The following is a 17,322-nucleotide window of genomic DNA, read 5'->3' as shown; positions in this document are numbered from 1 at the left end:
GCATCTCTGGGGACATGAGGCACTGTGGATCCTGGTGAGCACATTGACCACAAGGCAGCAAAAACCACCTGCAGCAAAGACAGCCAGGAACCTCCTGGGCTAAACTAGACAGAACATTGCCAGCAGGCCAAGGAAGGTGATCCTTCCCCTCTGCTCAACCCTGGTGAAATACATCCGGGATGCTGTGCTGGGACCTCTCAGTACCTGAGAGACACGGACATGCTGGGATGAGTCCAGTGCAGATCCACAGAGATATGAAGGAACTGCAGCATATCTGCTGATATATCAGAAGAGGCTGAGAGAGTTGGGATTTTTCGACTTGGAGAAGAGCAGGTTCAGGGAATCTTACCAGCATGTAAAAACACTTGATAGAGAGAAGCTCCACGGCTCTTTTCAGTGATGCTCAAGAGGCAAGAGGCAATGGGCACAAATTTAAATACAGCATATTTCACTTAAGCATTAGGAAAAAGCCTTTTACTGTGAGTGTGGTCAAACACTGGAATAGATGTCCCAGAGATGTTATCAAGTCATGCTTAAGTTCCTCCTTACAAACTTCACTTTTTCAGCTTTCCCTAAACAGCTTTTAACAGCTTTAGATTGTATCAACTTTTTATTTTCTGCCACTAAGATGAGCTATTTGTTTGGTGAAGATGCATAATTGTCACTATTCCTCCTGCCTTTCTCTCTTGCTGCAAGTGAAAGAGTAAATTTTTCTGCTTGTTTTGGGAGTTTCTATGAAGTTTATAAAATGTGTGCTCTTACTGATGTATAGAATTAAGCAGGGCACTGCAGAGGGCACATCCTGGTCTCAGCTGAGGGTGCTGGGCTGCCAGTGGTGGGGAGGAAATAAATGCTCATGGGGCAGGCACCAGTCTCTGGCACAGCATCAGCCCAAAGCAGGGCTCAGTGGGGCTCAGCATCCTTCAGCCATGTGGAACTCCAAGTCTTACTACAACTCACTGAGCTTCCCTCCTGACATACATGTGCTTACGTCTATCACTTTCCAAAAGCAATACCGTGATATAATGCAGCACCCAACACTCTACAGAAATGCACCAGGGCAGCACTGACAAACACCTATGACACCTGCCAGATAGATCATTCCTCTGTCATCAGAACTCCTCAAGTTTCTTCAGACTTAGTCTGGCATTGGGAGTCACTCTCAGCACTTGATTTCAGTGGGGAAAAATTAAGGGAAAACAAAATTGCATCAGTGCTGAGAGAGACAGAGCCTGAGTGCGTGGTATTCCATCAGACAGAGAGGTATTTCTGCCCTGCACACGTTTTGGATCTGGACAGGCAGAAGAGAAAAGCTCTTGGTCTGCCAAGGCCAAAGCATGGAACAAAAAACGAAGTAAAAGAAACAGTGGAAAATTATAACAATCTCATTTGATAAACTTCTATTTTTTGTGGAGGAGATAAATTCTCCTTCTCATTGTTAACAACCATTTACATCCTATAGCTTGGGGATATATAAAAAGGGAATAATGAAAATAAGATTATAGTAACAGACTTCCACCCAAAATCTTCACTTAACTCACAGCTTATAATAAAATAAAGCACAGAAAAAACATAGTGTCTAAAATGAGTGTCACCCATCCGACAAGTATGATTTTTGAGATGACCTCTATCTGTGATGGGCATACCTTGAACTTACGTTAATTTCATAACTCTACTTCCAGCTTCACAGCAGAAAGGAGTCCCTTTGAATGATCTTCAAAGTTCTTCCCATGAAGAATGGATCAAATACCTGTTGATCACAAACATAATTTTCTTTCAAGTTTAAAACAATTCCTGTATGAAAGAAAACAAACAATAATACGATGCAGTTCCCAGTGTCTGGGGAAAGTTCAGACAGCAGATTGGGACAACAGATTTGTCTCATATGCCACTGATTTATATCTGAAATACAGCAAAGCACATTTAGAAGGTAATTAGGAAAGATCTAGGGTATCTTGAAAGGCAGGCTGTATTATGTTCAGGCAGACATTGTCATTCAGGAAAACAATGAGCAGAAGTTACAAAGGGTTAATAAGTTATTTAGCACATAGGACACACATTTAGGAAGAAAATAGGAAATAACAGCTCTCAAATGGGAGGAAACATCTTCAAAAATTGACTCTTTATAATGCAAACATGACATTTTAAAATGTTATATTATATCCTACCCTGTTTATGCAGAACAATTAAGAGTGAACAAGACTGAGAGAGGATACAGCGGATGTGTGGGAGAGGCAGATGGCCATGTCTACAGCACATGTCTCAGAACAGGTTAGTCTAATTTTTTAGAGATCGTTTCTAGTAACAAGTTGCATATCAAAGGAACTTCACAAGCTGTTGCTATTACACTAAAATAGTGTGTGACAAGATGCTTGAAAGAGACTGTAGTGCCTGATGTACTAGAAAACACAAGGGACCACAGACTGAGCTTGCATAATAAGACTGCATTTTTCTAACTTACAAAACCTAGTTTCTTTTCCCCAGTGCTATGACATTCCGGACTGTCAAGCTGAAGCTTGATAGGCTACTTCTACTATGACTTTTTAAAATAAATATTTTGGTACTAAGGAGTACTGTTCTTCAGGTATGCAGTACTATGGTGGAGTACTATTCTGCCTGCAGTGAACAGCAGTGAATGAAGCAGCAGCTCAGGCCGGGCACTGTCCTGCTGTCACTGACACTGTCAAGCTGTTGTTCAGTCCCTGGAGCACATCTAGTCCCCAGCAAAGTGACATTCTCACAGGGAGATAGCCTGGCCTGGCAATATTCCAAATAAGCACTTTGGGTGTTGCCACCCTCTTTGTGAGGGTAAAGGAATTTATATGATAGAGACACAGACCATGTGGTGCCTGTTGGGTCTGGAACTGGCAAGCAGATGGTGTTTTAGTTTGAGTGTGAGCATAGGCACAGCCACTCTACCTCATGGGAGCTAAATGACTTTACTTCCCTTTATTTATGATTCCTGTTCTTCAAAGGTTTCCACCCAGTCTCCATAACAAAGTTAAACTCAGAGCATTTGTTTTGTTCTCTGCCAGCAGTTTCATCCTTCATTTCCAGATCTGAAACTGACTTGAGCACTGTCTCCTGCCTGGAATGACAGGATAGGAGATAAAAGATACTACTTCTCCCTAAAAGCATTATTCTTCTATTATAAACAAGAATAAGAAAATAAACTTCACTATAATATGGAATTATGGTTTTCACAGAAGAAGTGTTTAATAGTGTTTGCAGATTTTGCTGTTCTTCACCAGAGGCTAATGAAAGGATGAGAGAAATGAGCATTATGATTCAAAGAAAGACCAACTGGACATGGTTAAAAACCAGTATAGAAGGGGTAAATACCATCTAATTACAGCACTAAATAATTACAGTTCTGTAAGTGCCTGTCTCAAAGATTCTGACTGTGCTGAAGTGCTATTAAAGTTCTCTCTACCACCAAATTCATCAAACACAAATATACTCTTGGTGACCTCTGTGTGCTTAAAAGCTTTGCAGAACAGCATTGGCTAATTAACTACAAATTTATTTTTAAATAAGAAGACACTAGAATGGATTTTCTTCTCCCACTTAATGACTTTATGACTTTATGACCTTATGACTTTATGTCTAAAGTCATATTTTTATGATTATGGTTTCAGCAAAATAGCCAGACACCTGTCGGTATTTCAGAAATCCAATCTCTAAGACTGTGCCAGAAACAACAAGTCTACATGAACATATGCAATCACAGTGGGGAAAAAAAGACTGCATCAAAAAATACCTCAAATAGGAAACAAATTCTTTTAATTCTTTCTACTTCAATACTCAAAAGACACTCTTTGAAGGGATATCCCTCAGTAAATCCAAGTGAACACTATGGATATGTAAGACAGCTGCCAGCAGCAAAGCAACTAAATGTAAATTTAGAATGTATATTTCATAAGGCTAACAACAAAAATCTGTGTTTATTAACAATGGGTGTAATCCACATACATTGACATCAGTAAGAGAAATGAAAAACAGGTAGTCTCTGAGCTCTGCAGCAGGGATTCCATCCCCAGACTTCGGGGTGAAAATATTTTTCTCTCTAGTGTGTTCAGAAGGACATACTTATTTTTCCCCTGAAGGATAGTGTTTCATGCATCCTTTTCTTTTTGCTCTAGGTCATTTATTATCCCTAATTGTGCTGTTCATGCTGCAAATCTCTTTTGATGGTTTTTGGCTGGGAGGACATCAAAGTTTGATTTCTGACTTCAGTTGGTGTCCTTTGTTCACTAAGACAAAAATATTGAAACTCTTGGGAGATATTAAGATTAGCACAAGTCCCCACCATCCAGGTGTCCTTTATCATCTCCAGAACATTTGTTTTGTGGAGCTGCTGTTTTAAGGGACTGACTTTTTACAAGGCTTACACTTGACAGGTATACGTCTCTGGTAAATCCTACGCCTCAGTTTCATGAAAGATACTACCCTCTTAATTCTGGCATCAGTGAGGGCATCACAGGGGCATTGTCCTGTAGTCAGTGCTCTCTGTCATAATCGTTGTAAGAATCAGTGAGTCTTTATGTGGATGCCCATGCAAAAATGTCTTTGAGTATTTATTTCCATGAGTGCTGCTCTGAAATTTTTGAACCTGTTTATCACAGTTTCTGGGAAGCTCATGGTCTTGGCTGTGCTTACTGCCACAGCACAGGCAGAGAGGGGCTGAGACTGCCCATGATGAAGGCACAATGCATTTATAAACACTTTCGAGACTGATATGTTATCTGGCAGATATATATAGAAGATATATAGATATATATATATATAAGATATATATATATATAGATATATATATACAGAATTACAGAATAAGCTGAGTTGGAAGGAGCCCACAAGGATCACTGAGTCAAACTCCAGCTGGCTCTGCCAGGACCATCCTCAAAAGTCATGCCATATGCCCAAAAGCATTGTCCAAACACTTCTTGAGCTCTGCCAGGCTTGTGCTGTGACCACTTCCTTGGGAAGCTGTTCCAGTGCCCAGCCACCCTCTGGAGGAAGAACGTTTTTCTCAAGTCCAACCTAAACCTCCCCTGATACAACTTCAGGCCATTCCCTTGTCTCTGACTGGACATCACAGAGCAGGGATCAGTGTCTGCCCCTCCTCTTCCTCTCATGAGGAAGCTGTAACTGCAATGAGGTCTCCCCTCAGTCTCCTCCAGGCTGAGCAGACCAAGTGACCTCAGCCTCTCCTCATAGAGCTTCCCCTCAAGGCCCTTCACCATCTTTCTTGCTCTCCTTTGGACACTCTCTAACAGTTTCCTATCTGTCTTTTCTTGTGGCACCCAAGGCTGCCCCCAGCACTCGAGGTGAGGCTGCCCCAGAGCAGAGCAGAGCAGAGCAGAGCAGAGCAGAGCAGAGCAGAGCAGAGCAGGACAATCCCCTCCCTTGCCCAGCTGGCCATGCTGGGCCTGATGCCCCCCAGAACACGCTTGGCCCTCCTGGCTGCCAGGCACAGACCCACAGGCAGCTGCTGCACCCCTGCTCAGCCCAAGTTGGATCAAGCACAGGGAAGGCTGCAGTGGCCAGGCTGCCCATGTCCCTCAAACCTGTGCTGCAGGGCAGAGTCTGCTGCTGCTGAGGCACTGACACAGGTCTGCACAGGGGGGTAAGTGAGGGGATGTCAAGATGAAAAATGAGGGATGGGACCACTAAGATATTTAAGATGATTTATTGCTTAAGTAAGCCAGATAACGTATCAGTCTCGAAGGTGTGAGATTTGGAGAGAAGCAACAAGTCAGCCATAGCTTAAGGTAGTCACAGGTTTCTTCTTCTCACAGCAATATATAACATTTTGGTCCAATAGACAGTTGACACAAAACTTGTTTTCACTTATTAACCTATCACCCTTGCTTAATTTTGCTGCACTGCCTCTGTCTCTTAGCCACTAAGCTGACAGATCACGTACTCATACACACACCTCTATTACAGCCTCTAGATCCTTAGCCTACCCTATAAGTCACACTATTACAGCTTAAACTTCTCACTATTTTACTTAATATAATTTCTTACTTACTCAAGGCATATTCTTACTTAAAATTATAGGAACTTAAGTTTCTTATTTTTCTACTTAATGTTTGTGTACCTTTATCATTACATTAACCCAAGCTCTTTCCAAGGCTGCAGATTGAACCCTTCAGCACCTGTGGAAGTTTCTGTTTTTCCATTTCCCACAAGGAGAGCCCTGCTGTGCAAAGATACTGAAGAAACAAACTTTCTGGAGAATTTTCCTGATGCCAAATGAGGCAGTCGCATTGGAGCACAAATTCTTCTTGCAGTTAAAATTTCCAGTCTTCTTAATGTCTTGGGATTGTTTCCAACAGAAAATTTCTCCCAGTTTGTTTATTCATTTTCAGGAAAGTTTCCACTACTTAGAGCGAATCTACAGAGCATTTCTTTATGTCCTGGATTCTATTGAACTTATTTTTTTCTGCTGTTTAATTGTTGTGTCTGGAATAGGCTAATGAGTGAATTGCAAAATGTGTGGCTAAGCAACAGGTTCTTTGCATTACCAGGGACTGTGTCTTTATGAGGTTTGAGTACTTAAAGCTTGCACAGTTTGTTTGGCAAAGGATTAATAGAAGTAATGTTCAGATCCACCTGCTTGTTTTCCCCAGGTAGCTCTCTAAAAGAGAAACAAGTTCCGAGGGGGAAAGGGGAAATTTTAATTAAATTATGAATCACTGTAAAAGTTGAAGTGGTGTGTTACAGTGGTGTTTTTTACAGAATAATAAGGGGTTCCAAACCCAATTCTTGTGTCATGAAGAGAGAATGTCACGTGAATCATTCTTTGTCAGTATAACTAGGAGCTGTACCAAGCTAATCCATCATTGCTCCAAGCTTCAGAATGTCATTTTTCATAGTCCCTCATTTGAAGAAATTAACTGAAAATTAATTAGAATTAATTGAAAATTACTGTCATGTTTTACTGATCAGGAATGGAAGGACAAGGCAAAAACACCTTCTGCTTCTTCATCTGTTACCATCAATCCCATCAATAAACAGAAATAGCTCCAAAAGTGATTTGGTGGGTTTTTTCCAAGTTGGTTGACATATAGAATATTAATTACTTATGCATGGAGTAATCACTCTGTCTGTTGATCCAGCTGGTAAAAGAAATTCGAGAAAGCAGTAAAAAGCTTGTGTAGCACAGAATTTGCATTTCAGGGTGAGTAGTTTCAGAACAGCAGTGTTGGACCAAGGAAAACCACAAGACTGCACTACACTGTATTGCCTTTAGGAATGCCACAAGAAATTGGAAGATAGAGCTTGGTAAGAAAAATTTTTTAATCCGAATTTCTGAATAATTTGAATAATAATTCTGAATAATTTGAATTAAGAACATGGTTGGAAGTTGCAAATTGAGGAGACAAGTATGTGAACCAGAGATAAAGATACCAGATAAGATTAAAAACACCAGAGTCCATCACAACATGTACCACTTCCAGCTCCTTTTCCCTCCCTTCAGCTGCCACTGATTCTTGAATAAATCAGCATGAGGACTGAGCAAGGAACATCCTTGATTTTACACAGGTTAGTTGTTTTCAAAGATTTGCTAAGATTCCTGCTTACTGTATTAAAACTAAATTATTCCTAACTGGATGAGTAATCAAAGCTGCAAAATGCTTATGTTTGGGTGGCTAATCAGAGCTGCAAACTGCCTCGTTGCTTAGAGCTAGACATGCTTTCATGTTAAGCTGAATAATTAAAATGGAATATTTTCCTGTGCAAAATGAGATACTCAAGGCCTAATTTTCAAAATATTTTAGCACTAGCAGCTTGAATCCTCTGTGAAGCTAGAGAGGAAGAACTAAAGACTCTTGTAAGTACCTAGACTTTGAATTAGGATTTGTTTTCTGCCAGTGGAAGTTCAGCTTTTCAAAGTAATCAAAGTTAGAGGAAAATTCTTAAACGGTGTCTGTCTCAGAGATTCCATCTATTTCAGCTAGGAAAGATAAACCCACACAATTAGATGTACCTGCTTCAGTCACAGTAAATATTAGAGTAATGGAGGACTTGGTAATTTTTGTCACCAGTGCCTGGTACTCGTGGAAGTGCTTTTCAATTCTGAGCACTTCAGACATAAAACAGGGTCACCAGGCAGGGTGGTGAGTGTGGGGAAGGGGACCTTCAAAGCAGTTCATTGCATCATCCAAGACCTGTGGGATAAAGCATGCAACATCCAGATATGAAGTGACAGAAAACAGATATGAGCAGCACAGAAGGAAAAAAAACCCAACAAACCATCAGCAGGCATCTGGGTCAGGGCTTGAAAAGGCAGAAGTTTAATTAATTTCAAACCCAGATAATTAACTAGATTTTTAGCCATGCCATTGCCATTGGAGTGCAATTTGTGATGTCTTCCTGTCATCACTGCTGAAAGTGAGCATGAACAAACCCATTCTCTCTCTAAGAAAATAAAGGCAGTCCATCTAAATAAGCAAAGAGTACTTGGATGTTGCAGCTCCTCTTCACTACATTTAGCCAAGTACTAAATAAAGCAGAGGTACTCCTGTTTTCCAGTCCTAATCTCATCTGAAAATCCCCTTGCATTTCAGATGTGCCAGCACAGATGAGGGGGGACAGGATTCCATCTGTATGATGGTGCTTCTGCCCATGTAAATGATTCCCTCTCTGTGCTCAGTGTTGCAGAGCACGTGTGGGCCCCTGTCCGGCCGCATTCGCTCCCAGTCTTGCCTGTGCCAGCAACAAATGACACATTTCACACAGGGAGGTCCAGCTCCTGGGCAAGACCGGGCCTAGGGATATCATATCAAGTGTTAAGTTTCTAAAATTTCCACAGACAGCCTGATTGCAAAGGCTGGTTATAGCCAGTCTTCACCATCATCCTCTTAAAATCCTCCTCCAGGTCCATGCTGTCCGGCAGCCTGGTGTCCTTTCCCTCCTCATGCACTTCCATGCTGTCTCTGCATGTTTGACTTCAGTCAGATACCAGACTGGACACAGATTACACCTATGTGTATTTAAGTGTTTACTCAAGGAAATGCACACTCTTTGGAACAAATTGTTCCACACTTATTACAAAGAGAGAAGTCAATCCTGTTTCATAGAGATTTCTTTGAGGGACTTCCTGACACTGGTGTGAAGGAAAAGTAGCTCTGACTAAAGATGTCAGAGCTTTGCCTCTGCTGTGGCATTACTAGAGTTTCTTTCCTTTCTCAGTATCTTATTTTGGTAAAATTTATAGAAAACATACTTTTTGGAGCTCTTCATGTCCCTGTTAAACTGGGTGAAAATCAATCAATGTAGAAAACCAAGCAAAAACTAAACTGATTTTTCATTTAGTAAGAAGTATGTTTTTTAATTTGGTTGAAAGCACAATCAAGCTGAGAGCATTCTTTACACTTTGTAAAAAATATATATCTTCCAAAAATTCAGTGAGTAACAATTGTAAATGGCACTGGAATGCCATGGCACATCAAAGGATCAAAGATTGCTCTCACAGAGAATGAATGGCAGGTGTGCAATGAGCTAAACATAGTCTTTTGTGGTGTCACTGAGCATACCACAGAAAACACATCCATTTCCTTTTGCAGATAAAAAGATGAAAAAGAGAGAGGATGAACCAGGCTGCCAAGATCCATCTTTTTTGATGTAGTGAAAGCAAACCCCTGTCAACTAGAGTCTCTCCAGGTGTCACAGAAAGAAAGGTAATAGGTTTATTCCTACAGAGGTGATACTTCTAGGATATAAAAGATCTCTCTTTTGTGCTTCTTCTCAGGTTCAAACTTCTTTTTTCCCTTCTCCCCTCAAGTCTTTCTAGTAGCCCACTGCAGGTACGAACCTCCTCAGGCAGACAAAAAGCAATCTCTGGGCTGGTTTGCTGCCCCCCTAAAGGCACATGAAAACCACAAAAATTATGTCTCAATTTGGACTGTCTTCAATATTTTGTTCTGTTCTGTTAGCAGAAAAGGAAATTTTTCTCCTACCAGTGAATTGTCCCTTGGAATGAATGCACACCTGGTGATCTCTGAGTGAGAGCTTCAGAGGGCAGGACAGAGCTGGGAGGAACTTCCCTGGCTCCACAGCAAATGGCAGCAGGGACAGGTCAGAAGCCATGCAGGGAGAACACACTGAAAATGAGAGCTTTCCAGAATAACTGCATTTTCAGATTTCAAATAAAACCTTACAGAACCCCCAAAGGTTCTAAACATGCTGTTTAACTCCTCTCACAACAAAACTTTGCTGTGAGCTTCCAGGACTTTCTAGGAGAATACCACCATCTCTTTTCAGCTACTTTACTGAGTAGCAGTCATAAAGAAACACCTAAACCCACCCCATCAGGAGAACCAGGTGGGATGAAAGTTCTCCTTCCCCCAGTTATAGCACAAATTTTAGCACAACTTCATTTATGGTGGAGTTGGGTATTCTCCACAAGAGCAACTGTTTCACTAAGAAATGTTTAATACTGTAAATCAAAGACCTTTTAAAATGTAATTTATTGTCAAAGCAGAAAGCTTTACATTTCTTGGCTTTTGTTAAACAGCCCCTCCTCTTTCTTTTATATATGGCTGCAGAGAGGAACTCCAGAACCCATCTGTTAACGGTGCTGACCTATAGCCAATTCCTTGGTGTTCCCTTGGCCTCATCCTAGAAAGGCTAAGTGTGTCTGTGAGTAAATCTGAATTCTCTCCAGGAAGGAGAAACTCTAGCAGCTGTAAATCTGGGATATAACCCTGTGTTAGGTGTGACTGAGCCAGCACATGCCAGGGAAAAGACAACCAGGCACCCATTCTCCAGCAGACTCAGAAGAACGTACACACTGCTTATCTCAGTCAACACCAGAGCAGACTGAAAAAATCAAGATTTACATTTTCCTTTGGGATCACTTTTTAACCCTGTATCAACAGCATTTGAGCCCAAGGGAAAATCCAGCACATTACAATTTAACATGAGAGCTGTGGCCAAACAGGTGTGACCTGAGCCACTCCTGCCAGCAGAGAAAACCTGTCATGGTTTCACACACCTGTTTAAAATCTTAAAATGAGAAGAAACAAACTCTACCAAGCAAGACACCAATTTCGTGTTTATCAGCAGCACCATAAATAAATGGCTGTACATCAATAGGAATCACTAAATCCTCTAGCTTAGGCAGACAATTTGAAGGCAGTGTGAAGATATAATTCATCCTAGGTATTAATCCTCAATAAGGGGTAGTAGCTAAATAATTTATATTTGTATATAGAGCTAGGTGTACAGAGCACTTCACAAACACATGGATCCCAAACAGCTGATGATGTGAAAGTCTGAACTTGCCAATATTTACTTTCTGGCATGCAAATGAAAGCCAGACAAACCCCTAGCAGCAAAAAGAAGTGTGATCCATATGGAGAATATGAATTGAACCAAGTAATTTAAGATTTATGTCATATCTTTACAAACAAGAGCTTTCTACCCATATTGAATCTTGACCTATGTTTTCACACTCTTAACCTGAAGATTGCTAATGGATTTTGTGTCCTTAGTTTGTTGAGGAAATCACTGGGTTCATAAATTCCTGGGATTTGGTGTCAACAAAGCAGCTCAAAAAATTAATCTGTCCAGTAATATCACGGTCAAAAAAATCCAAGTTGAAGCAACAAAAAATGTGTTTCAGTATCTCTACTCCCGCTCAAATTTTTATTGACTGACCAAAGGACCTTGAATTTTGAGGGCATCACAACCACATTTTGTGGTTGTTTTTCCCCCAGCTTACTGCAGTCCCTGTTCGATGATTTACAGTATGTGGCTGCCTTTCAGATGAAGCCAGACACTTTCTTCTCTCTTGATTACAATGAAATTTGGAAGGTGGTATAGACCCATGCTGTGTTACTTAGCCTGGCTAGGAACTCCTCAGCCTGCCACACATGTTACCAAGCAGCTGGAATGGTTAAAAAAGTAATTACAAATGGTAAAAAAAGTAATTACAAACAAACAAACCAGCAACTCCAAAAAACCAAAACAAAATAAGAAAAATAGGAGATGGCATCTGAACAGGATGACCACAGAGTATGTCTTTGCAAACAGGACAACTCAGAACTTGATGTAAAAGAAAACAGGTAGAAAGGGAGTCAGAATGGATATAGACAGTTATTTCATCTAAAGATAAATGCATCCCCTATGCTCTTCCCAAGAGAAACACAAACATTAAAATGCCAGATGATGTACATATATAAAAAAACGCTTATGCTGACAAGTTACTGACAGTCACATCAGCAATAGGTTTGAGCAATGTGTTGAGACCAGAGTGCATTCTTCACATTCACCACTTAGACACAAGTCTGTCCAGCCCAAATTGGAGCTGGCAGAGATGCCCAGAAAGCCACTCTCCATCATTTACCAGCAGTCCTGACCAAATCCAAGGTGTCCAGTTGACCAGAGGTCAGCAAGTGTGACAGCCAGGGACAAAAAGGTGGGAAAGAGGATCCAGGGAACTAGAGGCCTGTCAGCCTGAGCTCAGTGGCAGAGAAAGCCATGGAGCAGATCATCTTGAGTGGCATCACATGGCACAACAGAACAACCAGGGGCTCACACTCGGCTGGTGTGGGTTTGTGAGAGGCAGGTCCTGCTTGGCTAACCTGATCTCCTATAACAAGGTGACCTGCTTGGTGGATGAGGGAAAGGCTGTGGATTTTGTCTGCCTGGACTTTAGAAAAGTCTTTGACACCACTTCCAATAGCACTCCCCTGGAAAAGCTGGCTGCTCATGGCTTGGACTTCTTCAGGTTAGTGGAGATACTGAATGCTGCTGGTTGTCAGTTAATTCATATCTGGTTACATCTCCTGTCAAGTTTAGCTATACCACTCTCCAGTCTCACATGAATATGATGTGATGTTTAATATTCCTTCAGAGTAATCTACACAAACAGTGTGATGCACTATAACTGTTTGTCATGCCTCTTCCTTTTCTTTCCTAGGAAAGCACAACATTAAGAAGTCCCACTCACGTGGGTTAGAGCATGTAGGCCCTGCAGAGTCTCAGCCTATGTACAAAGAAACCACTACTGAGCAGCTTTGCTGGACTGTTTATGTTCTGCTGTGGAGAATTTACCTTTGTGCAGTTTCCAGGGCATGTCTTTCCTGATAAATGTTTTGTCTTCTGACAAAGAGGCAGAGGAAAGGAAGGAATCTTGTATACAAACTTTTAATATTTTTATGAAGGTGGAAAGCCTGTATTTTGACTAAAAGTGATTGGTGTCTCTGAAAGATTCTTTTTATTACTCTGATTCAGTAATTAAAGAAGTTAATATTGATGTTAGTACAATATCTTTAGAGGCTAAGACAAAAAACCTGTAAACAGCAGGAAACGTAGTATGTACAGTAGCTACAGAACAGCACAATATATAAAAATTAAACAAGCTCATTTTAATATTATGCATATTTCAGTCTTAGCAGAAGCCCCAGCCTTTTTTCCAAGTCCTTTATAAGGATATCTTCTCTGAATTTTTAAGCTGGATGCTGGCTGGGTGTTCTGCCTCTCAAATGTTTGTTTATTGATTCAGCTGGTTTCTTAAAGCACCAGCATGAGAACATCTGAACCCCAGCAGGCTCATATATATATCAAAGCTGTGAGTTATTAATTTCCCTAAGCAGTACAGCCATTTGTAACCCACTGCCATATGGCTCTCTTCTCATCTTCTGTGCACATTTGCATGCACATAAACACACATGATACTCAATTTATTTAAAATACACCCTTGTCTTCCTCTGAATAATTTTCTCAGTTGGCAGTAATCATATACCCTGTTTCCACTCAATTTTAATGGGAAAATTTTAAAACAGCTTAAAAGACAGTGTACCTTCCTTGTCCTGGCTTTTGAAGAATTTCCCTGAATGTGAGTTCTGTGCTGTCATCACAGGAAATCTAACCCACACCACAGCTAAAGGCACAGAAGTTTCCACCATTAAAACAGAGAAGGAAGTGAAAGCTGGCTCAAAAGGGATGTTAAAGCAACACAGCTTAGCCATGGCTCAAAAAACAGCACTGTCTCTCACAGAAACCCTTTGGACCAGACCTGCTCATACCTATCATGCTACCTTCAAACTCATCTTCTTACAACTCTTCAAACCCATTCCCAACATCTTTTAGCCTTCACTTCCCTGCCCCTGGAAACATGTTTAGCATTTACCTGTGCATGAAGATGGGGAAATCCTCCAGCAATCCTGCAGTAGGCAATTCAGAAGTTCCCTCTGGGCTGTTCAAGCACACACCCATTGCCTGGGATGCACAGACCCATCTCCTGAAGCCCAGGGGCTCGGTTTTGGCATTGTCCTGGTTTTGGCTGGAATAGAGTTAATTTTCTTCCTTGTTTGTCCTGTGGTTTGGATTTAGGATAAGAATAATTTTAATAACACCCTGATGTTTTAGTTACTGATGAGCTGCTGCTGACACTAAGGTAAGAACTTTTCAGCTTCTCACCCCACCCTGAAGTTAAGGAGGCTGGGGCGTGCACAAAAAGCTGGGACAGGACACAACTGGGACAGCTGACCCCAAGTGGCCAAAAGAATATTTCATATTATATGGTGTCATGCTCAGAATATAAATCAGGGGTAAATCTGGCAGAGGATCACTGCTCAGGAACTGGTTGGGCATTGGTCAGTGAGTGATGAACAACTGTATTTTGCATTACTTGTTCTGTACAACAACAAAAACAACATGTTGTTACAGCTAATATTATTATTATTATTAGTAGTAGTAGTAGTAGTATTTTCTCTTCTGTTTCTGTATTATTAACCCATTTTAATCTTAACTCACACATTTTACTTTTTTCCCCCTAATTCTCTCCCCCATCCCACTGGCAGTGGGGAGTGAGGGAGTGGCTGTGTGGTGTTCAGCTCCCTGCTCTGTTAAACCACGACAGCCACAACCACTCAAGGCAAACCCTGGCTGTGGTGTGTGGTTATAAGTCCCAGCACATGACAGTTTCCTTTAACTGAAAGGCAGAGACACCAAGAGCTGGCCACAACCTGGCTAAAGGAAAGCCAGAGCTTTCCATTTGGTACCAGCAGCACAGCTGGCTACAAAGCCAGCAGCCTAAAGCTGAAGGGCTCAGGGCTGCAGACAGCAGAGCACTGGCTGCCTGTGCTGCCTGTTTGCTCATGGAAAAGCACAAGGAGTCATGCACCCAAAAGCAGTGGCTTAAGGGATATGAGAAATGGACAGATTGAGCTTTGGCCTGACCAGTTTATTATGTTTTATATCTTACATCCAATCACACACATTGGGGTATGGACACAGCTGGACATCACTGGTACAAACACATTATTGTTTTAATTCACACAGTCAGAATCTCTGCAGAGCTGTAAAGCAGGAGGGGTTGGGTTCTGCAGGATGCTTCTTCTTAGGCTATAATCTTGCTTTGGAACAATGAAGGCTGCTAAACTCAGGAAGTATCCAGAAGTGGTAATTGAGCATCTGCACTCTCTTTGCATTGGTAGGTTGCTTTTAGCAGGACGCATTTAAAGCACTGTGAAGTTCTCCTTAGTCCTCTCTGGCCTTGTTGAATTTGACCACTGCCAGTATTTAGGAAGCAAAGCTCCAGTTTCTTAGTCAGTATCACTTAAGATTGCAAAGTGAACTAGTTCTTATAGATTTCAAGGTAATTATAATGAAGGCAGAATAACCAAGTGAAAACTAAATGAGAAATGCTAATTATTGCCAGCTCTGAATTAATGTTCTCATGTTTGCTTACAAATCTGTGAATAATTCCACCAGAAAATGTGACTTGTGGGAATTCATTAATTGTAAACATTAATCAACTTGTAGTCAGGACCATGTAACCAATTTGTCATAGTATAGCTCACATTAGATATAGAAATGTATCTTTAAGAATCTACTGTGTACTCTTTCCTTCCACAGCAGATTGCTGCAGTCACTCAGCAAGTTAACTTATTTCTGTTATCAAAGAAAACAGACAACAGAAAATAATTTGAGATGGCAGGTAACTGAGTAAGAGCAACAAACTCTGTAGATACATCAGATGTGTTCACACAGTGAAATGTGCTCACAGCTGTCTGGGCATCTGAACATTTCAGTATGTTGAATTATATGGACCTCAGAGAGTGCAGCCATGCAAACAGACACAGTGAACCTATTAAAATAACCTGATTTCACTTTGCCCCACTTCCTAAGGGAATGGCTGGCAGTCTAACCAAGTTGCATGCTAATTTGTCCCTGAAATGCAACTGAATCAGTGACAGATATCCTGCTGTCCCCACGGCATTAAGAGACATGAGGTTTAACTTTGCATCTTTCTTTATAGCACAGGAAAGCATTTCTAAGAGCGGAAAGAAAAACAGTATTGTTGTACTTCCCAGAAAAAAAAGTGAAACAGTAAAGCAGTCTGAGTTTTAGGTATTTTGGGGGTTTTTTGTGTGTTTGTTTGGGGTTTTTTGTCTTCTTTTTTGTTTGTTTTATGTGAAAAGATAGATTTTATTAGATGTCACATTGCATACAAAGAGGCTCAGAACTGTGTTGGTAACAGCAGCCAATTCTTATAGCTTATAATTATTAACTATATGTTAAGTAACTACAATGATATAGTTATAAATATAGCTATTTCTATAGTTAATATAACTATTAACTATATATTATAGGACTACTAATTGAATTTTTCAGACAGCAGCAACCACCTGGAGCTACACCAGGTAAAAAACAGGACCAAAGGAGTGACTCCAATCACAACAGCATCCAGGCAGTTTTACTGATGACTTACCCGTGCCACATGCAAAGAAAACAACAACAGAGGAGATCTCGGTAACAAACAAGTTCTTTCTAATTGATCCAGCTGCTTTGAATAGAGTATTGCATATATCCCTAGATTTTAAATGGGAGCCTGTTTTATCTTGGCTAAGCAAACTTATTCTCCTGTGATGGCAGGGAGAGAGTGTTCAGCCCAGAGAAGAGATGGCTCCAGGGAGACCTTTTAGAGCTCCTTCCAGTACCTAAAGGAAGCCTATGAGAGTTGGAGAGGCAATTTGGACAAGGACATGGGGCAAGGATATTAAACTGAAAAGGGCAGGTTTAGATTAGATATTAAGAAGAAATTCTTTACTGTGAGGATGGTGAGGCACTGGAACAGATTGCCCAGAGAAGCTGTGGGTGTTCCTTCCCTGGGTCTGTTCAAGGTAGGTTGGACAGAGCTCTGAGAAACCTGGTTTAGTGAAAGGTGCCCCTGCTCATGGCAGGAATGCTGTAACTACATGATCCTTAAGGTCCTTTCTAATACCCAAACCATTCTGTGATTCTATAATGATTCTGCAGATTCCCATGTTTTTACTCTTTTTAGAATCAGAAATTGCAACT

The sequence above is a fragment of the Cyanistes caeruleus genome, chromosome 1 (assembly GCF_971803275.1).
Source record: "Cyanistes caeruleus chromosome 1, bCyaCae1.hap1.1, whole genome shotgun sequence".
Classification (NCBI taxonomy): Eukaryota; Metazoa; Chordata; class Aves; order Passeriformes; family Paridae; genus Cyanistes; species Cyanistes caeruleus.
The sequence above is the reverse complement of the archived record's forward strand: the minus strand, read 5'-3'. Positions refer to the sequence as shown.